The sequence below is a fragment of the Felis catus genome, chromosome A1 (assembly GCF_018350175.1).
Source record: "Felis catus isolate Fca126 chromosome A1, F.catus_Fca126_mat1.0, whole genome shotgun sequence".
Classification (NCBI taxonomy): Eukaryota; Metazoa; Chordata; class Mammalia; order Carnivora; family Felidae; genus Felis; species Felis catus.
In genome coordinates this window covers 207,576,403-207,601,999 of record NC_058368.1, presented here as the reverse complement: position 1 = coordinate 207,601,999, position 25,597 = coordinate 207,576,403, and the positions used below count along the sequence as shown (strand labels likewise).

The 25,597-nt window shown below is 40.9% G+C and overlaps 1 protein-coding gene across 3 annotated transcripts in view; it reads right to left on the bottom strand.

The window, feature by feature from the left end:
- The window catches only part of FYB1 (FYN binding protein 1), a 163,198-nt gene that overhangs the window by 113,853 nt on the left and 23,748 nt on the right, over nt 1-25,597 (bottom strand). The window lies entirely within an intron of this gene.

The window sequence follows — 25,597 nt, the reverse complement described above, 5'->3', positions numbered from 1 at the left end:
GTTAGAAACTAAAAGACAGTAATGAAAGAGACTGAAGAACACAAATAAATAAAAAGGTATTCTGTGGTCATGAATTGGAAGAATTATTATCATTAAAGTGTCCATGCTACTCACAGCAATATACAGATTCAATAAAATCCCTATAAAAATTGCAATGGCATTTTTCACAGAAATAGAACAAACAATCCGAAAATTTGTATGGAACCATAAAAAAAAAAATAACCAAAGCTATTCTGAGAAAGGACAAAACTGGAGGCATCATGCTACCTGACTTCAAACTGTATTACAAAGCTATAGTAATGAAAACGTAGGTATTGGCACAAAAACAGACACACAGATCAATGGAACAGAATAGAGAGCACAGAAATAAACCCATGCATGTATAGTCAATGAATTTATGACCAAGGAATCAAGAATATACAACAGGGAAAAGATAGTCTTTTCCATAAATAGTGCTGGGAAAATTGGACAGTCACATGCGAAAGAATGACACTAGACCACTATCTTACACCATACATGAAAATTAACTCAAAATGGATTAAAGACTTGAATGTAACACCTGAAACCATAAAGCTCCTACAAGCAAACAAGCAAACCAATTTTAAAAATGTGCAGAAGACATGAATAGACATTTTACCAAAGAAGATATACAGATGGCCAACAGACACATGAAAAGATGCTCAGCATCACTCATCATCAGGTAAATGCAAATCAAAAGCACGATGAGATATCAGCTCACACCTGTCAGAATGTCTATTACAAAAAAGAAAACAAGAGATAACAAATACTGGCGTGAGGTGGAGAAAAGGGAACCTTTGTCCAGTCTTGGTGGGAATGCAAACTGGTGCAGCCATTATGGAAAATAGTATGGAGGTTCCTCAAAAAATTAAAAATGGAACTACTATATAGTTCAACAATTATAGTTGAACTGACTTAGCCACCCAGGAGCCCCTAATTAAGGATCATCTGATGAGATCATCCTATATTATCCAGGTGGCACTGAATCCAGGAACAAGTGTTCTTATAAAATACGGAAGGGAGAAAGATAAGAGGAGGAGAAGGCCATGTGAAGACAAAGACAGATTGGAGTGATATAGCCACAAGCCAGTTAATGCCTGGACCCACCAGAAGCTGGACGAGGCCAGGAATAGATACACCCCCAGGGCCTTTGGAGGGAGCATGGCCTGGTTTACAGCTTGATTTCAGAATTCTGGCTTCCAGAACTGTTAGAGAATACATTTCTGTTGTTGTAAGCCATCTAGTTTGTGATAATTTGTTGCAGGAGCCACAGGAAACTGATACGCCCACCTTCACAAAAGTCCAATATGCTTTGTGCTGTTTTTCTATGAATATCCAAGTGCCTAAATGGATGAAGTTCAGGATGAAGGCCAGAAAGTCTTTTTGCATGATAACCTTGTCTGGGCCACCATACGTTATCACCCTAGAGCAGGCATTCCTGCTGGGGTTGTCCCTGACTTGGAAAGACAGAGTGGGGAATCAGTTACATGTTGCACGTGAGCTTTTGTGTCATTTAACCTGCTCTTGGAAGGAAGATCTGACCAACATCCAGGGCGCGGACTCAGCAATATTATTAATAAATCATACATTGAATTTATATACTGAATGGTTTTACTTGTTTCTTGTTCGAGTAAGGAGGCCAGTTAGCAGAAGTAGAAGAACAGGACAAGCCCTAAACTCTCCATATCTATGAGAGAAACCCTCTACTAGCTTCTGATCAGGTAATTTCAGCTTCTAAAATTTCTCATGGGATTTTCATCTCTTCTCAAACACATACATATTTGGTTTATTCCTAGTGGCTGATACAGAGATGATTCCAACATCCACTTCTCTTCACTCAACAACTATAGAAATACATGCCTGGGACATATTGCCCCTGGGCTTTGACAAAAAGAGAGATTCAAATGGGCTAAGTGCTTGCATTTAACTTTTAGACCACTAGGTGTCAGTGTGACTGCTCGATGGGACGCCATAACGTTCAAGAGTGAATTTCCCCTAGAAACAACTTTATTGAGCTCCGAAGTCCAAAAAAGGGGCCTATGGGATGTGGGCAGGAGCTGTGGAGCATTTGAAGCTCCTGGTAGTTAAGTGGATGGAAGTGACAAGCAGGCAGCATGAATTTGAGTCTTGTAAATAATTCCCCTAGAGAAATGGAATCCTTCCCAGACTTTTGTTTCTAAAACAGAAGGCTGACTTCTCCCAGGATGTCTCTCGAATACACTGCAATGCCTTTGATATTCGTGATAACTTTTAGTGGAGGATTTTTAAAGATGTGGTTTTACTCGGAAGAATGATGTCTTCCTCTTGCCCCTCACCTGTAACATTAATTTCTGGGTTATTATCATATTTGAAGTTTATTCCTTGCCTCCTATATGCACGTTTTGGTCTACATAAAACCTCTCCTGACAGGTCTTGCAGCATGGACAGAAAAGCACAGCCATGACTTTGCCTTGTGTTCATAAACCTATCTATTTTTACACATGGAATAATCTCTACCTAATGCCAAACTGCTTTAAGTGGCAAATATTAACAATCTACTATTACATATTAGTAAACAATAACTTTATATAATTTTATACTTACAACAGCTCACTGAGGTAAGTACTACTTTTGTCTTCATTTTTTAGAGGAAACTGAGGCACAGAGTGGTTAAGTGGCTCACCCAAAGTCACATAGCTGGTAGGAGGCAGAGTACAAGGCCCATGCTCTTCTGTGAAATACCTCATCCTAACTCTCATGAAAAGGATGGGAAAAGGCCTTATGAATTCTTCAGAAGAGGCAGAAACTCATATGAGAAGGCCAAAGTCTCCAACTGAATTTTGTTTTTAGTTACTGTCACTTTGAAAGATCTCCTCAGATCATTTCTAGTCCTTTGTCATCCTTTGTCCCTGTTTGCCAGGACTCCTTCTGAGATGGCAGGGTTGATGGCAGCCTAGCTTCCTTTCCCTGGTCTGTGTAGAAATTTCACACGAGTCCCCACCCCCTGCCAGATCTTAAGGTTGAGGGGAAATTGAAATTTGCTCCTCCTCATCAAAAGAATGAGCACACACTTGTTAGGAGCCAGGGTGAACTAAATCGTCTGTGCCCAATAGGACCAAGTTTCTTGTTCTGTTGTAAGACTTCGTTTAAGAGCAGCTGAACCAGAGGCTGGAACAGGAACATGTGAGAGGCCCTATTCAGTTACGAAACAGCAAGTGACAGACACATTTTTATCTGCTTAGCACCCTCTGGCCACAACGAGGCTGTGTTTGAGTGTCTGATGAACACCTCTTTGGCTATTTTCCAGCAGAATGTGTCTTTCTCTTCGTTATTTCAGCTATCACAGTTGATACTGCCAAAATTTGGAGACGGCACCAAATCCTGCTGTAAAAACTCACACATTTATTTGAAAGAAGCGGTTACCTGACTCCTGCAGAATGAGGTTGGGGGGGGTGGCCTCATATGGCTCATCTTCCTGGGGCCAGGGGCTGGGCCCCCTCACTTTGGGCTGTTGTGTCTGCTCAGCATGCAGAGTCTGAGGACTGTGGAACTTTCTGATGCCTGGCAGGGTGATGTCCAGGGGAATGCTTGAGTGATCCACCCCTCCCTCCCCCCACTAGGCTGACCGAGTCAAGAAAAGTTCTTTTATATCCTCAGGATATTGAGTAAGAAGGGGGACAATAAGGGGAACTAAAAACTGTCTGTTCAGCCTGGACGCTTCTGCTGACATTCCCACCAAGCATATGACAGTTTTAAGGACAAATTCAGAACGAGGTTCTCCGGCCCGCCACTCTGGCATGCAAGGGGAGGAGCCAGAAGGCTGTGGTTCTGGAACCTGTTACACACCTGGGGCTGCCCTCCTGCAGGAGGGGTCAGAGAGAGGGCTGTCGATTAGGGAGGTCCACTCTGAGCCATGGAAGATTTGGGACTTAACTTCATCTGCAACTGGGAGATGAAATGAGTGCTCGGCTCTATGAGCCGATGGGGGTGCATGTGGCGGAAAGCCCAGTGGTTGCACTCTTTTCTGCTGTTGGCTAAACTTTCCTTCAAACTCTGGAACGACTGGAGTATTCAAGTTACAATCTCTGTTGAGAGACTACCGTTGGGACTAAGTGGGATTTTAACAAATTGCGGTTGTTAAATTAACCTCCTCGCCTTCTTTCCATCCATCCATCCATCCACCCATCCATCCATCCATCCATTCATCCATTGTAAACATTAAGCACCTACTGCATGGGCCAAGCACTATACTGAGACTAGAAAAGTGAACAAGACAAGATTCTTCTTAGTGTTTATAATCTTGTAGCAGCCGCATCAGAGATGGTCACTTCCCTCCCCATCTGGTTTCCTCCCCTTCCACGGCAGGGGATTGTAAACCATGGCCCATGTGCCAGCTCTGGCCTATGGCTTGTTTTGTATAAGCTAAGCTAAGAATGGATTTTTACATTTATAAAGAGCTAAAAAAACAACAACAACCCAGAATCTAAAAAGAACAACACATGACAAAGGCTGTATGAAGCCTAAAATATTTACTATCTGGCCCTTTGCAGAAAAAAATTTGCCAACGCCTATTTTACGGCAAGAGAATTCTTGCATTTTTATCCAGGCATATGACTACACAGAAGAAAACATTTTCTAGCCCCTCTTGCCACTAGATGTGGTCATATGACTAAGATTTGGCCAATGGGATCAAAGTAGAAGAGATTTATGTAGCTCCTGGATAGTACCCTTAACCTAGCACGCTTTCCCCTTCCTGCTGGCTGCAATGCTGTGGGGGCCTGAGCCGCTGCGGCTCGCTGAAGAGGAAGGAGAGCAATGCTCTAGGGGTGGCAGAGCCAGAAGGGGGCCTGGGTCCTGACATCAGGGGGCAACTCTACTGTCCTGGGATTTTGCCGGATGAGAGAGGGAAAGACAGAAAGAGAAGAAATATTAAGGTTTCAAAGTCAGTCTTATGTTTTTTTTCTTGCCCACCAACCTCCCTCTGATGCCAAAGATACCAACAAAACAATAACTCCCCGAACCCAGAACATGCCCTGCCTTCGTGAAATGCATCTCCTCTCTTCACATTTACCTGGTAAACTCCTGTGCGAGCCCCAAAGCCCAGTGGAGATGTCATCTCCATTTGAACTCAGTCCCTTAAGACTTGGCAGGATGTCCTTGCTCTGGCTTCTGAGGTATCTTTCAGTTTTTGGAGACAAGTCTGTCTCTCTCACTAGACCTTGAGCTTTTTAAGGGTGGGGGCTGTGGCTGGTCTTTGATCCATAGTTCCTAGTACAGTGCCTGGCACACAGAGGCACTTTATAAACATTGTTGAGTGAATTAATTTATTATGGGCCAAGGGAGGCTTCTTAGTTTGTGGGGTAGTTACTTTTTTTTATGCATGTGTCCCAGGAAAAGGTGAACCCAGCAATTTACAACTCTGTGAGATAGAAATAAATTTTGCTCTAAAATAGGGGAGAAGAAATGTACACATTTACAAAGATTATATTTAAAAATTTAAGTATTTAAATTGAATGGTAGCTATGCTCATTGGTAGTGTCTGAAAGGTTTGGAGATTTAATAAAAATAAGTAAAACACTATGAGGTGAGTTTGGTAACATAATGAAATGTTCCTGAAATAAATGAAAAGTGTAGATACTTACCTGAATCTATCTTATATTGAGTTGATCTTATTATTACATAATAATAAACAATTTTTCTCTATTTTTATAATTCCTCACAAAGGAAGAAATATGCAATAATTTATTATTTGATAAAACCATGATAATGATGATACAAATTCCATTTGGCTCTCCCCATGCCCCTCGATGTTATGCGGCTTATAATCACAACATGCAAAAGTAAAAGCATTTTTTCTGGCCTAAACCTGTTTTACTGGATGCTCTGGATACACGCAACGATTTTTGTGAAGCAGCAAATCAATGTAAGATTTTTAAGTCACTGTATAGCAGCAGTATTTTTCCCCTTCATTTAAAGGAAAGAATACAAAATATGAGAGGTATATTTTTCTTCACATATAATCCTTCTTGAGATGGTGCTACCAGAGGATGGAGTCGGAAAGAACTACTTGCATTGTATTTTTAAAGGAAAACAATAGTGTAATATTGCGTTATTATTCAAACACCTACTTTTCATTATTTTTGTAGCTACTCACTAAAGCTTTTAACAAATTACAAGGAAACCTGAGCAATTTCCTAAAATAAAATCATTCGAAGGTTTCTTAACTCAAATACTAGATCTTACATTACATCTGCTGCAGAATTATAGCTAACACCTCAATGCTTCTGGCTCTCTTATTAAATGTTTAGGACTCTCCCCTCCTCCAGCAAGAGCAATTCTAAGCAAATGATGAAGGTCTCAAATGAATAGCCCTTTCTTTGTGGACTTGAAAACCAGGCTCATTCTTCTCCATTATGTGCAGCTCTATTGTGCAACACAAGGAAATAAAATACCATAGGGGGAAAAGTAGTGAGTCAGGGGTTATGTTAGGAGGCTGGAGGAAGTCAGCTTACTCAGCTTGTTGCTACCTGTAACAGTACCTATTTAGGATGCCAGAATTTCTGTCTTTACAACCCAGGTAAATTCTTCTACTATTCCTATCTGACCGTCATCTTCACCTGTACCCCAGGTTGAGAAACCTTACCCTATTTCTGTCTGCAGCATGGGACTGTTTATACGTGTGGCCTGTCAACGTGTCTGCTTTTCTGTTCTCTAAATTAAATGCTGTACTTAGTGTTCCTGAACTGAGCAATTATAACATTTATTTCCTCTCAATTAAAAAAAGTGACAGTTAACATTCTAGTTCTTCAAGAAGAGACACGAAGCCAATGGCCAGTGGAGCCACCTTTCAAGGAGAGGTGATCTGGTTCTGGTGGCTATGCCTGCTGTGCTGTGCCTTTGACGGTCTCCAGGGACTTACTCGGAAAACAAATCATGACTGTGTTTGGGAGTGAAAATGATTTGGTCTCAAGTTAGGCTTTAGCACAATCCTGATGGCTTCCCTTCCCATGAGGATCTGGAGATGGTGTGAAGGCGGACTGGGTGGGCTTCGACCTGGCTTGCTCAGCAAGGGAGTACATTTGTCAGGAGAGCCCCAGCCTCACCACGGCTCCAGACTAAGTAGCCGCAGGTGAAGCACAAATGAGGCCACACCCTCCCCAAACTGGCCCCGCCCGGCTGATGGACTTCCCCTTGTCAGGAGCTTTGTCTTGAAGCCAATCACGCTCTGATCACAGGTTATGTAAAGTGTAAATTCCCAGAGTGAGTTCACTATCTGCTGTCAAAACTCCCCAGTGTGTCCAGACACACTGGTAACTGGGATGAGAATGCATCACATAGGAGAGAAGCCAAGAAACAGGTCCGCTTAGTTTCTGTAACTGTAACAGTTCCCTCCCCTTCCACCCCTCAGTGTTCCCACACACAAACCAGACAAACATTACAACCTGCAAGGGGCAGGACCGGCTCCAGGTTAGTGTGTGGAAAAAAAAAGGTGGTTTTTCTCTACTTTCCTCCACCCTGGATCCCTCTGACCCCACCCTCCTTCCTCCAACCTGCCCTTTCTTTTTGCTTCTCGGGGAAGCAGAAAACTAGCTGATCAATATCAAAGGTTTTTCCAATGCTCAGCTCTTAGATGCTCTTAGATTCTACATATGCATTCAAAATAAGAAAAGGTACAAGGACTTGAATAACTTCCAGGGGTTCTGCTGTGTGGGGTTTTGCTAACCGGCAAAACTTTTTGAAAGATGCCAGCAGTCTCTGAGAAGTCGGCATGCGAGACCCGGGCCCATTTCTCCCCTTCTCCTCCTGGAGGCTCTCCTTTCTTGAGTTTTTGTCATGCAGAAGAGTGGCCACTCAAGATTTTTGATTATGTGTAGCTAGCAGTAAGATATATTTGAGCATGTGCCCCTAGTAGGTGGATATCTTTTAGTGAGCCTTATCTATCTAGCTAACCGTCCACACACACAAGTGTATTACTTTGCAAATATACTTTACCCATGATAAAGTGTAAGCAAAAATAGAAAAGCAAAGGTGAGATTTTAAAAATATAATCCTGCTAACAATTTCCCTCCTTGTCCAACAAACTGTCTTGAGCCCTCCTTCTGTTGTGTTCACTCCATTTCGGAGACCGCTATTGAGAAGAGTGGAGAGAGAAAATCAATGCACTAGAAGTAGACAAAGGGCATAGGGGTGTCAACAAAACCATGGGGTTTCGTACTGGCTGGTCGTATCCGTTCAAGGGGGCTTACAAGGTCCTTCTTGAGCACACACATGCGACCCAGCCTTCTGTCTGATCTAGAACCTGTCTCCCCTCACCATCCTGCCCCAGGTGCATCGTCTCACGGTGCATGTGTTCAGTTCTGAGGTACTTGCTTACTCTCCTGGCCAGGTGACCACCTAACCTCAGGGACATCTTCACCTGAATGTCCAACTGGCATCAAGGGCACCTATTTACATGAGACCGAACAGTGAGCCGAGGATCAGCCTTGGACTTGCCTCTCTGACTCCTGCGTGCATGCATGTCTCAGCAGCGTGTCCTGTGGCTTCTATGAAGTGTCTTTTGAACCCCACTTGCCCTCCCTCCCCAGTGCGCTGCCTGCATCACTGTCTCTTTAGCTGCAGTGGCTTCTTATGAAATTGTTCTGCCTCTAATCCTTTCTTCCCAAGGCTTCCCAGTGTGACCTTCCTATGATGAACTGGATCGTGTCTCCAGAGCCCTTCAGTGGCTCTCCAACCCTTCAGAAAAAAAAAAAAAAAAAATCTAAACTCCTTAACATGGACTATGAGGATTTCCTTCATCAGCTCGTGCCATGTCACATCTCCAGCTGCATGCGGCTGAGCTTCTCATTCTATTTCCATACCTTCTTCCCCTTCCTCTTCACCTGGGGTAACCCAGTCTTCTTCAAACCCCACTCAGAGATAACCTCCCCCACCAAAGCCTTCTCTGACACTTCCTCAGCCATTCAGAGTACTCATGGCATCACGTGACGTTTTATGTCTTGGTCCACTCGAACTTGCTGGCGGCAGGGCCCAATTCTTAATTTATCTCTGTGTCTTTAGAATAGTAGTCCTCAAAGTTTAGTGTTCTGAAGAATAAGTGAAGGTACTTTTAAAAGTGTGATTCTTGGGGCGCCTGGGTAGCTCAGTTGGCTAAGCATGATGGCTAAGCATCATGATCTGAGTTCATGCGTTCGAGCCTTGCATCAGGCTCTGTGCTGGCAGGGTGGAGCTTGCTTGGGATTCTGTCTCTCCTTCTGTCTCTGCCCTTTCCCCGCTTGTGGGGTCTCTCTCTCTCTTTCACTAAATAAATAAACTTAAACAAAAGTGTGGGGTGCTGAAGTGGTTCAGTCAGTTAAGCGTCCGACTTCACTCAGGTCATGATTTCACAGTCTGTAGGTTCAAGCCTGCATTGGGCTCTGTGCTGACAGCTCAGACTCCGGAGCCTGCTTCGGATTCTGTGTCTCCCTCTCTCTCTCTCTCAAAAATAAATAAAATAAACATTAAAAGAAAAGAGTGATTTCAGATTTGGTAGATTTAGGGTAGAGCCCCACAATCTCATTTGTAGCCACTTCCTCTCCCAAGTGATTCTCATCTAATTCATTCTTAACACTAGTCAGTGCTAAAGCCTTCAACAAATGGCAATGAAAGAAAGAATTCTCTTTCTCATCTTTCCATGCCTAATAGGTAAATGCACTAATAAAGACTATATATATATATATATATATATATATATGCTTTTGGAAGTGGGACTTTGGATGGACCATACCTGGGTGCAGAGATAGGCCTCCCAGCATGAATCTGGAGTGTGGACCTGCTTTTGTGGCCTGTGTGTACCAGGATGCGTACACACACATACACAAATTCATATAAATCATATTCATTAGCAACAATTAAAAATAGTTTTGAAAAACATAAAAAGGTAGGGGAACTCTTCTAGATTAAAAGATGCCAAAGGGATATAATAAAATGCAGTATGTACAGCTTGATTGGATCCTGGTTTGAACAAAACAAAATTATAGAATAATGTTGGGACAACTGGAGAAATTTTAAAGTGGGCAATTAAATGATAAAGAAATTTTTACTTTTCTTAGGTGTGATAATGGTATTATCGTTAAAATGGAGACTGCCCTTGTTATTAAGGTGATGTATGCTTAAATTTTCAGGAATGATTGTCATAATTTGCACAGCTAACTTTCAAATGGTTCAGAAAATCATTCTACATATATGTATAATGTGGCAAAGTGTTAACCTTTGGGTGAATCTAGCTGAAGGGAATATGGTTGTTTGCTATACTATTGCTTAAGCTTTATTGTAGATTTAAGGCTTTAAATATATTTAAAAAATGGGGAATGTAAAAACTAGAGTGATTTCATGTAAACATTCAGATTTTTGACTTTCCTTGAAAAGTCTGGTTTCTCAGTGCAACAATTCGCTGGAACTTCACCGGGCCTCCATGTTTTGCTGTAACTATTTGGCTCATTGAAATCATCTGTCTGGCCCAGGAAGCATTTGACTTGCAACCCAAGAGCCCTTGAAATTCTGCTGGATTCTCTTCATTGGGTTGTTTCTCTTGAATTCAGTAAGACTGACCTAAAGTGCCTTTTGCTGGGGAAGGCCTTTCACCTTGAGAAGCCCACATGGGAACCAGAAAACAGAAGGCTTGAGCTGGTTGTGTAGGCCATGTCTGTCCTTGGCACACACACAAAACCTAGGGCATCTCTTCCGGGGTCAGTAACCAGATCTGTATGAAGTGAAAGATCCAGTCAACAGCCGGGGGTGACTCTTAACTGGAGCAGTCATTGTCTCCAGCTTCTGGGGCTTGGGGTCCTGGTCACACAAGTCAGGATGAGCAGAACTGACCTTTGCTAGTAGACAAAAAAGCAACCTCAAAAGAGTCACAGTGAGATCACAATAGAGACTGTCTTGGGGAAGCAATGGTGGGAAACGGAACTGGGGGGGGGGGATGATGACTGACTTCAACTTAATCCTACTGTTTATTCATTTCAGATTGGAAAAGACTTCAAACAAAGATGAGACTTCTTGGTGGATGGACCCATTGGTGTTATACATTTCTTTGTGCTGCTTACTATTATTTTTTTGTATTTAAAAAAATTCTCCAAAATGACAAAGCAAAACGTGGCTTCTGCCTCACGAGGGATAGAAAGATTTCCAAAAGTGCTCTACACCACTGACAGGCCAACTTTGGAAATACTGTCACTTACAGCAATGTGCTGCCAGCCTCTTTCAAGAACTGAAGGAAGAGGAAATAGAATCATGAGGCTCCGGTTTTCCTTAATACTAAGAGCCACAAATTTTAATTTTAAATCACCAGAGTCAATATTTTTTGATGTGGTATTTCCCCTTAATTCCCCAGAAGCTAAAAAACAGAGGCTAGCAAAGGAAAATACAAGACAAAAAAATGTATGAGGTCTTTCTTATATGTGATATAATTTCCCTTCTCTTTTTCTCTTTTTTTTGACTCCAGAAGTTAATAAAGCAAGATCCCTCACTTATGATGTAATCTCTCTCTTTTTTTTTTTTTATTTTGGAAGCTAATAAAATTTAAAAACACTCAGTACTACAATTGATGACTTCTCTGGGATTTAGTTAAATATAGCCTTTTCTCACTATAAAATTAGAATGGTTCTTTTTGTGCATTCTAATCTCAGCAATGAATGAAAATAAAATGGGATAGTGTAGGGGCTTTCCTTTGTGGTGGCATCATGCAAAGCATCTCATTTCTCCATGGGACAGGGTATGGCTGCTGCACATGGACTGGGGTCAGTTCTGATCGAATGTCCCACGTCATGGGCTGGGCTGGGGCTGGGCTGGGGATTCTAGGAATGTGAACTGGGTCTTTTAGAGGACAGGGGCTGATACTCTCTTACTAGAGGAAAGACATAATGCACCAGTAGGACTAAGGACTGTCCTGGGTTGGGACTCAGGGCATATATCATTCCTTAAGTTGACAAATGGAGACAACTGGTTGTCTGCACATGATGCTAATCTGATTTGTCCCACAGACCTAGTCTGTGTTGTGCGAAGGGAGTAGCTATGAAAGGAGAAAAATCCGAGGAGAAATCAGCCTTTGCCAGAACCAAATGAACAACTAACAACTCTCCTGAGCTGTGTCAGTTTGCAGATGATCTAAGCAGAATGAGTTAGAGCTCTAAGCTCCTTTGAGTCTGATCAAGAGGGGTGAGTTTGGGGTATATCCCTGGAGATTCACTTTTGATATTTATTTTTGCCATAACTTAGGGACATAATTTGACCCACACTATAAAATTCATAATTACAGCTACCTTTTATTGGGTGATTAACATATGCCAGGCAAGCACCCAGAATTTTATATATAATACCTAATTTAGTCCTTATATAATTATTATGCCCATTTTATAGATAAGGGTACTCTGGTTTGGAAAGGTAAAGTGAGTAACCTAAGGGGCTGAAGAGGCTCTTAAACTTAAGTTTGTGTGATGGTCCAAATCCACTTTCTTAAATACACCCAGTGGCTTTCTTTTTTTCCTTTTTAAAAATTTTTTTAAATGTTTATTTTTGAGAGAGAGAGAGAGAGAGAGAGAGAACCAGCGCGCGAGCAGGCGAGGGGCAGAGACAGAGGAAGACACAGAATCCAAATCAGGCTCCAGGCTCTGAGCTGTCAGCATAGAGCCCCAGGCAGGGCTCAAACCCATGAGTAGCAAGATCATGACCTGAACTGAAGTGGAGCGCTTAACCGACTGAGCCACCCAAGCGCCCCCACCCAGTAGTTTTCAAACATGCCTTCACAATAGAGTAATCTGGGGTACTTTTAGGAAATGCTGATGGCTAGGTCTATGTGGTCCAGTTAAATCACAGTATTTGGGTGAGTGCCTGGGCATTTGTTTTCTTTAAAGTTCCTAAATGATTCTAATGGTCAATCAAGAACAAGAATCTCTGAGTCACCTTACACTACTCCCAATATAACCTAAACCATCTCATAGTGTGGTAGGCAAATAATGGTCCCCCAAAGATGTCCACCTCTTAACCCTAGATGATTAATATGCTACCTTATATGGCAAAGGGGAATTTGCAGGAAAACAATTAAGTCAAGGATCTTGAGATAAGGAGACTATTTTGGACTATCTTGGTTGGCCTAACGTACTATAAGAGTCTTATGCAGAGAAGAGGGAGGCAGGAATGTCAATACCAGAGTGATGCAGCTTGAGAAAGGCTGCACCAACCATTATTTTCTTTGATGATAGAAGGAAGCCATAAGCCAAGGAATATAGGCAGCCTCTAGAAGCTGGAAGAAGTAAGGAAATGAATTCTCCGTGAGACTTCCAGAAGGAACACACACAGCTTGAACCTTGATTTTGACTCAGTGAGATCCGTTTTAGACTTCTGACTTATGAAACTATAAGAGAATAGATTTGTGTTGCTTTAAGATATGAAATCTGGCCTTTTGATTATACTGTAAGTGATATAGTTATATGTCAGAAAATTTTACATATGCTCAATGGCTATCCAATTGTCCATCCACCTGTCTGCCTATCCATTCAAATGTCTATCTATCTATCCAGAGAAAATTTGCTGAAAACATACTAAATATTGAAGCATGGATTGTCATCTCCATTTCAGTGATGGACAGACAGAGAAATTAACAGCTAAGGCAGGATTTGATTCCCAGTCTTTGGATCCGTAAATACACTGTTTTTTGTTTTTGTTTTTTTCTGTATAGTGTTTCCTCTAGAGTTTATAATTACTAGAATCTCAGGCCTTGTGGGTAGGGATTCAGATATTGCTATAGCAGACCAATAGAGGAAATGTTTTAGTGCATGTACAATTTGGTAGCATTCCTTAAGGCATAAATTTGGTGAAGTGAGTTTGCCCTCCATAGTTGCATGACTGGGATAGTCCTGCCAGATGAATGTTTGGTCTTCTCCAAATTCTGACCTGTATAGCATAGGATATCTAGTAATGGTTAGGCCGGATCTTACCTCTTTGCTGAGAGTGTTGCCTATAACAACACAGCACCCAAGGCCTGAGATTGGGTTTTAGAAGATTTCAAGATTTTTTAAAGTTGTACAAGACTTTCTTCCAAATGAAATTTGTGTTAAAATAGATATAAGTTAAAACCACTCTAGTAGAGGAGGGGATGGGTATGTGAGAACCTCTTGTTTCCCCTACACAACCCTCTGATGTATATACTTGGAATTGCCTTGCTTGCTTGCTTGCTGACTGACTGACTGATTTATTTATTTAGAGTGAGAGGGAAAGGGGCAGAGAGAGAGAGAGAGAGAGAGAGAGAGAGACCGAGACCTAGTAGGCTTCACACCCAGTGCAGAGCCCAACATGAGGTTCGATCCCACGACAGCAAGATCATGACCTGAGTCAAAATTAAGAGTTAGATGCTTAACTGACTGAGCCACTCAAGTGCTCCAGCATCCCACCATTGAAAAATTATTAGGCTTGGGGCGCCTGGGTGGCGCAGTCGGTTAAGCGTCCGACTTCAGCCAGGTCACGATCTCGCGGTCCGTGAGTTCGAGCCCCGCATCAGGCTCTGGGCTGATGGCTCGGAGCCTGGAGCCTGTTTCCGATTCTGTGTCTCCCTCTCTCTCTGCCCCTCCCCCGTTCAAGCTCTGTCTCTCTCTGTCCCAAAAATAAATAAACGTTGAAAAAAAAATTAAAAAAAAAAAAAAAGAAAAATTATTAGGCTATAGTATTAGTGAGAGAGTAGAATGACTGATGGCCTCAGGCAAGCCATAATAAGAATAGAGCATAATCTTGTACAAATATCTTTCTGTCTTAAAAGGAAAATATATTCAAGTTTTATATTCTGATATTGATTGATATTGATTAGGAAGAGGAGGAAGAAAGAAAAGATGAGAATAGCTATTAAGACTTATGTACTGGGGGAGGCAGTGTGATGAAACAGAAAAAATATTGCTCAGCTCAGAGCCAAAAGCTTCAGCTGCCAGCCCCAACCATCGTCGCTCTCAGATTGCCGTGTTACCTTGGACAAGTCCTTTCACCCAATTCAAGGATTAAATTACACAATATATGCAAAACCACCTGGCACAATGCCTGGCACATGGCAGGTATGGAATAAATGTTGGGTCAGTCTTTTGTATCTGAGTACCTTTCAGGCTACAAAGCATTCTGTCTGGTGCTGTGGTCAAAGATGAATAAGACAGAACCTCTGCCCTCAAGAAACTCAAGGCTGTTTGGAAGACAGATGATGTATTTCTGGAAAATTCATAGAACAATACTATTATAGGGCAGTATATTTCAAATGCAAAATAAGCAGGCCAGATGTGAGAAATTACCATGCATTAGAATGATTCAGAAATGCCATTTGAGGCATGGGTAGAAAACAGTGTAAATACTGGGAGAAGGATTGTTTGGATTGGATGAAGTGCTAATCCGGAGTTGCTCAAAGGCTACATAATTCTCAAAATTCTTCTTACATGGCTGGGAGGTAAACAGAGGTACAGCCAAATATTTCTCTTTCACAGAGCCAGGAACTGAGACAGGGAAGTCTAAGTTCTCACAGAATCAGCAATTCCCAGCTGTACTCTGTCCAGCTGGGTTCAGTCACTAGACCACATTGCCATCAGCCTGGTGTGGGATGCCTTTGAGATGGCCTCTAGGTAAGATTGGGTCACCCAAGCAATAATAGATTGTTACATAGGTGATAGGACTTGAAAAGTGATTTTAAGCAGGATGCAAGATAGAGAGAAGCTACTGAGACACTGAGAAGTATGTTCTCAAACTGGCCTTGCTCTGAGCTCCTGGTGAATGGATCAGTGTACATCAGTCAGAAATGATGACCTTCCTCTGAGCCAAAGATAAGAGTGGTTGAAAGAAGGAGATTGAAAGATACTTGAGATCATACATACATGCATACACACACACACACACACACACACACACACACACACACACAGGCATGCCAATGCCCTTTAGTTAAGTCAGATTTAAAAAAATTGGACATTGAAGTATTTTACAAAAGGGACCAATTTAATATAAACTTTCCTGATATTAGCTCATGTTATCTAAAAATATAAATCATATGACACTAAACAAACTAATAAGCTACTGGGAAAATGAGTTGGGACTGTTTTGGACACTGGTCTACCCATTCTCTTTGCAATAGCCCATGGATGATGTGCATCAGGTCTCAGAAATGGTATGTGTGTGCCACTACCACATATCCAACCTCAGCCCCAGCTGCTGGCAGCCCCAACCATCTCTGTAACGTAAAATTGAGTGCTCGTTTGAAACCATTGTAAATGCAGCATTTTAGAGTACATATTGTATGAGAGAAAACAATTTGTATGCAACTGGTAAGAGCTAGCTAATACTTGGCTGGGCAAATGAATGGTTTGGTTTATGAGAAGAGAGTAAAGGAAGACTTAGATGTAGCCTCCAAAAAGCTGTGGGTAATTTAGTTGATTGGATGAAGAACCATGGTCAGCATCTTTAGTAGAGTCTGGCCAACTTAGAAAGAGTGTTCTATTTGATCTTTCTCTTCTTGAGTTAATCATTGTCTGGGAGCCCATTTATCTTCTCTCTGTACTCACCATAGTCTAGAGCAGTAGTTCTCAAACTCTTTGGTTTCAAGACCGCTTTGCATGCTTAAAAATTATCGGACGGCCTCAAGGAGCTTCTGTTATTGTGGGTAATAACTGAGACAATGTTTGTTTATTGAGTGACTCATTTAAAATAACAGTAATAAGTCGTTACATATTAACGTGAATAACACTTTTATGAAAAGTTTGGTTTCCAAAACAAAAAGTTTAGGGAGAGGCACAGCACTGTTCTACATTTTTGCAAATGTCTTTAATGTATGGTGTAATAGAAAACAGCTGTATGCTCATGTTTGGTCTCCATTCAGTCTGTTGTGACATATTGTTTTGGTTGAATTATATGAAGATATGGTCTCACACAGATATGTAGTTGGAAAAGGGAAGAATATCTTAAAAGCTTTTCCACATAATTAGGTAGCCTCTGGAAAATTCCACCGAATGATCATGAAAGAATGAGAATGAAAAGGGCAAATAACATGTTAGTATTATTATGTAGATAGTTTTGACCTTGTGGATGCCCTGGAAAGGATTTGGTGATCCCTGAGGCTCCTCAGACCACATTGAGAACCGCTGCTCTAGCCCTTCTCTAGATTTTATGTGCCAGATTTGTTTCCAGGGAACTTGGGCTTTCCTGTTATTTGTGATGATTCTTCAAATAAACTAACTGTGGACTCCAAATGTTTGATGATATCCAGTCTTCTTTCTAGGTACCCTAACAGAATTTTCTACCTAGTTCCATAATAATTACTCCATCATTACATATATCAGTCTTATTTTACATGGACTTATGAGGAATCTGAGAAAAGGTCACTCATTAAAATTGTTTTGTTTTTAATTGTAATTAGTAAAATATTATTGATACTTAAAAGACAATTCTGGAAGCTCCTGGTGACTTGGTCGGTTAAGTGTCTGACTCTTGATTTGGCTCAGGTCATGATCTCACAGTCACAAGATCCAGCAAGCCCGGAGTTGGGTTCTGTGCTGGGCGTGGAGCCTGCCTAAGATTCTCTCTCCCTCCCTCTCTCTCTGCCTCTCTTACGTGCATGCTGTCTCTCTCTCTCTCCCAAAAAAACCCACAAAAAACAAAAAAACAAAACAAAACAAAAAACAATGAAATAAAACAAAACAAAACCAAAAAACAAAAACCATCAATTCCAATCAAGGTTACACATTTGTTAATCTTCATTAATTTATATATGTAAAAGTATTGATTGTCTTTTATGGGGCCATGTCCTAGGTAATAGAACTGTAAGACTGAATCAAACAGTTCTATTGTGTCAAGAAGCTCACAGTCCTTGAAATACTAAGATAATTACAAAATCACACAGTACATAAACAAAAACTTAACAATCAATTTAAATTCCTTGGAAGAAGAGAGACCAATGTGGCTTGTGTGGCAATGGAATTGCTTTCTGTTCATATCACAGCTACGAATGGGGCAGAAATGATGACTGCCAGAAAGTCTGAAATGAGGAGGGAATTATGGATAACACCCCAAGGAGCAGCTTTTCCTTTCACAGTCAGCACAGATCTTAAAAATATTTTTCTTGAGAAATGAACAAAGGTGACATTTTTACCCTTTGGGCTTAGAAGCAGGTCAGTGCACATTTCAAAAATAAATAACTCTTGGCTGATTTGATGCAGATGTCATCCACAGCTGTCCAAGCAGGGCAGAGGGCTGTCAACGATTTGCCACAGATTTACATTGAGCATTTTGGCAGAATTCATGAAATGTAGACTACTTCCTTATAGAATAGGTTGTTTCTTTCTGCTGCTGAAATCTTTACTTTTAAAACAAATATATACTATGATACCAGGTAACTGAGTAAAGAACCATCTTTAGTCTACAAACACATGTTAAACATTTTTGAGCACTTATTAGGCACAAGGTGTTATGCTGAGTGCTTAAAAGATGGATGAACACTGGGGCGCCTCGGTGGCTCAGTCGGTTGAATGTCCAACTTTGGCTCAGGTAGTGATCTCACGGTCCGTGGGTTCAAGTCCCGCATCGGGCTCTGTGCTGACAGCTCAGAGCCTGGAGCCTGCTTCAGATTCTGTGTCTCCCTCTCTCTCTGACCTTCCCTGAGTCATGCTCTGCCTCTCTCCATCTCTCAAAAATGAATAAACATTATAAAGAAAAAAGATGGATTAACCCCTAATGTATGACAGCTACTTATTGCAGAAACCTATAGCTAATGTGTTATCAGCTGCTATCAGTGACATCAAATATATATTTCTCAACAGAACTGTTGATAAGTTTCTAGAGAAGTGCTGTCCAATAGGATTTTTTGTGATGTAGAAATATTCTTTATCTGTGTTGTTTAATACGGTAGTCATTAACCATCTTCTGTTACTGGACACTTGAAATGTGGTTAATGCAACTGAAAAACTGAATTTTAAATTGTATTTAATTTTAATTAATTAAAATTTAAATAGTCACATGAGGCTAGTAGGCACGGTATTGGATAGCACAGTTTCAGAGGATCAGACCAATCAAGAAACCTTTGTTTCTAAACCTCTCAGACACATAAATTCTAAGCATGCAGGATTTTAAATGATACTTTTATATTAAATAATATTATTCATATTGCTACTAAGGCTCAAATCTGGGTTAATGAGATGATTATATTACTTACTTAGCTCTGAGGTTAAGAATGGATTTAAAAACAAACATTAGAATATGCGATTAAATATCTAATTTAAAGACAAAATATGTCTTGGAAAATCTACTGGACATTCTGGACTTTCATAGACTAAAGAAGACACTAGGGCTTTTTGATATTATAACAATCTAGAAATTGAAAAATTAAGGTATTAAATAACTTTGGCAAAAGAATGAAAGCAAATACAGAAAGTAAAGGTCATTAGTGTCAACCCAATCTCTTGAGGAGGAACTATAATGCTTTGGCAAAAATTCAGAAATTGAGAAATTGAAATATCATGTCCATAGAGACAAGCAATACCTGAGAATTATGGGGGATACAAGTTTTACAGTCAAAGATTCTCAGCCCAGTTGGACAAATAAAGATAAAAATGCAGACAGCTATGTATCAATGCAAGAATCAGAGAACAAAAAAGAATAATCAGAGGATTATCATATGATAACAAATTATTGATTGTCAAATTAGAGGTTTGTAAAGACATGTTGTGAGTTGAGAGGAAGCCAAACTCACATTGGAAGTCAGACTGAGATTTAAAGTTTTAGCTCTCTACCATTTAATCAATTTTTCTCCTTGGCCAAATTACTTAACGTGAGTTTCAACTTTCTTATCTATAAAATTGGAATAAGGTTGCTATGAAGGCTGGTGCAGTACCTAACACATAGTCACATACTAAAGACTACAAGGCGACTCAAGTGATTACAACTATTAATTATGACCACCAGGATCTTCTGGAAGCAGAGCAAATATAAGAAGTGTGACAATGTTGGTGATGGTCAATGAATAAGTTAATTTAACTTGAATAGAGGTTGTTGGGGGAAATAGTAGGGAACAAGTTTAATGGGTAGGATCCACCCACAGAATTTCTTTTCTTTGAAATCCTGACAAAAGAAGTTGGGTTTGACTGTCATTGGTAATGAGAAACAATTGTAGGCTCATGCCAAAAGTACTGAGTAAGTGGCACCACCAAAGATAATTTGAAGAAAGGCAAGGAAAACAGGAGGATATTATAATAATTCAAGTATGAGATAGTGAACTTGAGTGAAATGGTAGCCGTGGAAATGGAAATAAAAGGACAAATATAAGAGACATTTTAAAGAAAGAATGCGTTACACTTGAGCTTCCCAGACTGTGTGCCCAGACGTTATAAGTGAGTTGAGATACTGATCATGAATGACTTGGAGGCAGTGGGGATCACCCTACGCCTCGCTGGGCAATTACTTCCAGACACAAGCAACTTTTTTTTTTGGTTTACTCAATGCATCTAATATTATCCTTGCCTGTGTGGGATGTGACATGAAAAATTCTGATAATCACTGAACTCAAGTGCTCAGTACCAGAGTAGATATAAGGAAAGAAGTGAATCAAGAATTCAAATGACTATTATACTTTTATTCTTCAAAACAACATGGGTGGTTCTGATAGAAATGGTATTGTGGATACCATTGGAATTGTGGATATTCCCATTCCTGTGATATGGAATATTCAAGTAAACAGGTGCTTGGAAAGATAGGATTAAAACAAAGATGAGAGGTTTCTTAGAGATGGTATTGCGTGCATTTATAATGGAATACAGTCAACTGCATCAGGCTAAAACAACACCCACAGGCTGTGGACTAATGCCTTGCCATCAACTTGTCTATATTTCCTTTGTCTCTAGGTCTATTCTATTAACTATTTTCATTTCATCTTCATCTTAGAGATAGAGAAGCATTGTGATATTTACAAATCATACAAACATCGGAGAAAAGGCTAATACCTTGGCTGATATAATCGAGTTAGGGGCGCCTGGGTGGCTCAGTCAGTTAAACATCCAATTCTTGATTTCAGCTCAGGTTATTATCTTGTGGTTCATGAGGTGAGTTCGAACCCCACATCAGGTTCTACGCTGACAGCATGGAGCCTGCTTGGGATTCTCTCTCTCCCCCTCTCTCTGCCCCTCTCCAGCTCTTGCATACTCGCTCTCTCTCTCTCTCTCCCCCTCCTCTCTCAAAATAAATAAATAAACTTAAGAAAAAAAGATTCAGAATGAGTTGTTTACTCTAAACCAAGAAGATAAAAATCAACAAGTGTACCTAGCGATGCAAAGGTACTTCGTGCCACTGGACCATACGTTATAGGTAAGAGTACTGTGGGAATATGTTTCAAGGAAGCCTGAGAAGAAATAAGGGAACGCTTTACCCTTTGTTAGGTGAATTTTTCATTCTTTTCTTCAGGTCCCTTCTGAAGAATTTGCTTGTAACTTGGCAACGTTCCAAATATCTAATTAAGCTAGGATCGATTTGTTTGCAATACTTGTGGTGGCCAAACCACCTGTCTACTGCAGAAGGGGCAATAAAGAGCAGCCATTGTGTGAGGAGAAAGCTCAAGGAGAACAACGAAGCCTCTGTAGTCAAAAATGGAACTACCAGGAGAGAGAAAAAGGAAGCCTCAAGCGAGCCCTCTAAGTATTGGTATGTAATTTTTACAATAGCCCCAGCCACTCAGCAGAAATCGTGTCTAGGGCTGATGCAAAATAACAAACAAAAAGTAAGTAACATAAACCCATCAAAAAGCCGAGTGTGTCAGGGTGGGGCTTTGTTTTATTTACCTCTGGCCTCCAACAGCTGAGCTTTCAAACCACTTCCCCTTCTAACACCTGAAAACCACTGTGCTGTGTGTGAGGTTGCTGAATATTTCTGCTGTGTGTGAGAGTGCCCTAGTGCCTGTTCCATCAGCCCCGGGTGCTTATGCAGTCCGGGGTATAAGCGGATCACTCAAAAGAAAGTGTCACCACCTCAGGGCCTCCTGGACTTTGGGGTCTGGGAGATGGGCAAGGTAGAAAGGTAGAAAGATGGGCAAGGTAGAAAGCTCCTGTTCCCCTCCCTGAATTGGGAGTTATCCTCAGGTCAGCTTATTCCCTCACCTTCCTGTTTATTCCCATCTCCTTCTCTTCTACTTCCCCTTTTTCTTGCTTCTCAAAAACTAAAGTGGTGGAGCACCAGCAACAATAGCCAAAGTATGGAAAGAGCCCAAATGGCCATCGCTGGACAAATGGATAAAAAAGATGTGGTATATATACACAGTGGAGTATTACTCAGCATCAAAAAGAACAAACTCTTGCCATTTGCAACTATGTGGATGGAACTGGAGGGTATTATGCTAAGTGAAATTAGAGAAAGACAAGTATCATATGACTTCCCTCATATGAGGACTTTTAAGAGACAAAACAGTTGAACATAAGGGAAGGGGAGCAACAATAACATAAAAACAGGGAGGAGGACAAAACAGAAGAGACTCTTAAATATGGAGAACAAACTGAGGGTCACGGGAAGGGTTGTGGGAGGGGGGATGGGCTAAATGGGTAAGGGGCACTAAGGAATCTACTCCTGAAATCATTGTTGCACTATATGCTAACTTGGATGTAAATTAAAAAACAAACAAACAAAAAACTAAAGCGTTGGAGAGGTAGTAAAAACAGAGGGAAATGAGGTCAAGGTTGGGAGTTGGGGTGGCATTCCATGCTATTTCTTTTTCTCATTTTTTTTTAAAGAGAGACAGAGAGTGCATGAATGGAGAGAGGGAGAGAGAAATAGACATGGAGAGAGAATCCCAACCAGGCTCTGTGCTATTAGCACAGAGTCCGACGCGGGGCTCAAACCCATGAACTGTGAGATCATGACCTGAGCCGAATCAAGCGTCAGGTGCTCAACTGACTGAGCCACCCAGATGCCCCTCTCCTCATTTCTAAGGTGGCTCTGTGTAGGCAAAGGAGCAAGTCTAGCTAAGTTGATTGTGCCCTGCTGCACAACCAGAGGGGATGCCATTTACAATGTGGCATATGATACAGACCACTTCCCCGTGAGAAATCTACCTTATTGGATAAGCAGGTGCAATGGAAAGGAGCCTCATTTATTTTGGCTCATCTGAATTCATCCTGCTTCAGTTTAAGCTCTCCTTTTTTGCCGGAGGGCACCTGCTTACAACCATTTGGTCAGGGAATTTGTTATTTAAAAAGTGCAGCTCTCTTATAAACAGATAGTGAAGCCCAAAAGGAAGTTTTCTCAGATCACGGATTTTCATTAGGTTCCCTCTCGGTCATATTCCCCACAAGTTGCTCTGTCATCCTGGGGGTATACTTCTGAGAACCTTCAGAACTCCTTGTACATTGTTTCATATTCCAGAAACGATAAACTTACTTTATCTTTTTCTCCAGTTGAAATAATCCCAACTCTCTTAGGTTGCCTCCCAGTTTTTTTTTTTCAATCTATTTCAACAATTCTCTTAAAGCTGTCAAATGCTAGAATGCACAATTGTAAGTCATGTGCTGTTCTACTACAATTTAAAAAAAAAGTGTACGTGTATGCATGAATGGGGAGGCTCTTCTAAGCTGTATGGTGATATTTTCCCAACTCAAAATGAAACATATGGTCACAACCCCCATAAATCTCTGAATTAATCAGGTAGTTAATAAATATTTATCCATGTTTTTGTGGACGAGTGCGTTTTTGGTAGAGGGGATGGAGAACATAAGTTGTCAGGGTTATCTGAGAGAGAAGCAAGAATAAGATGATGATTGGTTACATTGGTTATTCAGAATGGGTTCTAGGGGAGAATTCTCTGCTGTCTGGCGCATCCCTACAGGCCCTTGGCGCAGGAGGGCAGGGAAGGGAGTTCCTCCGAGGGACAGGTGAGAGAAGAGGCTTTTGGGTCAGGATGTGCAGGCGGGATGAGGACGAATAGGCTTTTGCACAGCTTGGCAAGCAGACTTATGAGCTACTAGTGGTCCTTCTCCAAAGAAGACTATGTTGTAAGACTTGGAGATGGGTGTTTTGTTTAGTTCTGTGGTGGATTTTTGTTTGTTTTGTTTTAGCAATTTCACAGCAGGGGCACCTGGGTGGCTCCATTGGTTCAGCATCCAACTCTTGATTTCAGCTCAGGTCATGATCTCATGGTTTGTGGGTTTGAGCCCTGCATCATCAGGCTCTGCACTGATGGCATGGGGTGTGCTTGGGATTCTCTCTCTCCCTCTCTCTCAGAATAAATTAATAAAACATTTTTAAAAAATTTCACAACTCTACTGTGCCACAGAAAGAATGAGGTTTTTTTTTTTTTCTCCTTCTGTTCTGTTTTGTCCATGTCTAATAGAGACAGAAAAAGTAAAGCAATGTGCCTCTGTTTGTGGTGGATGAGTGATCCAGGGAATAAAAATGAGAAAACTCCAAAATAGGGGTGAAGTTTAGAGGCAGATGGAAAGCCACTCCTGTGATGAAGAGAGGCTGTGACCTCAGAGCTCAAGCTCATCACTCTGTCTACTAAACTGTGAAATTGCATATTTTTTAAGCCCGAGTAAAAGAGCTATTTTTTCCCTTGTGTGATAGCCAGCAAATGTGGTGGATATATATTATCTAATAAAGAGAATTATGTGATTATAATTTAGCTTGGGGCTATTGCCTGTCAATTCATAACAGTAGGTTTGGCAAGATCAGCTGATTTTTCCATAACGATATCTTAAGCTCTCTGAGTTCCTATCACACAACTCATTTGTGGGGGAAATGGAAATGTCCTTTCCTTCCACGAGAGATCCAAGTTATACAGTCCACACACTCTTTCACATGGCTCCTCTCTTATGTCACACAAGTAACAGTTATGAGAGTAGAAAGTGACGTTCATAGTGGAAAAGTAAAAGTTCAAAGTCCACAGGTAGGGTACAGGCAAGACAACATGTCGTGTATCTAGACAAAGGAAATAACATTAACCTATGAAAAAGATGCTCCTATGTCTATATTAACTGAAAGGAGAGATGTTCATGTTACCAGTCCTGTGACAAAGGCATGGCCAGGAACAGAATGGAAAATGCAGCATCCCATTCACGACAAATAACAGAGAAGTTTAGAGCTTGGCTCTGGGAGCCAGATAGCCTGGGTTTGAATGTTAACTGTGAAAGTTTGGGCAAGTGACTTCTCTGTGCCTCAATTTTCTCATCTGTAAGTAGGAATAATGATGGTGATAGGACCTACCTCATAGAATTGTGTTAATATAGGACAATGTCACACACACAAAGTAAGTCTTAAAATTTAAATACTCCCCAAAAGAATGACTTTCAAAAATGGGTTACTTTCTTACCTAATGGATTATAGTCCCAGATGCTAGTTTTTGAAATGTTTAAAAGATTTTCCAGTTCATATATCTTTATTTGGCTCTGCACAACTGATGTTATTTTCCATCATTATATGGTATGTGTATGAAGAATTTATCTCCACATGATAAAATGATAAATCTTTTGACACATGATAAAATCTTTAGTTTGTATTTACAGACACCAGCATTCCATTTGCCTTAAAGTTCTTCCAAGATTGTTAGATATAAAAAGGAGAAAAATCATAGTTTTGGTAC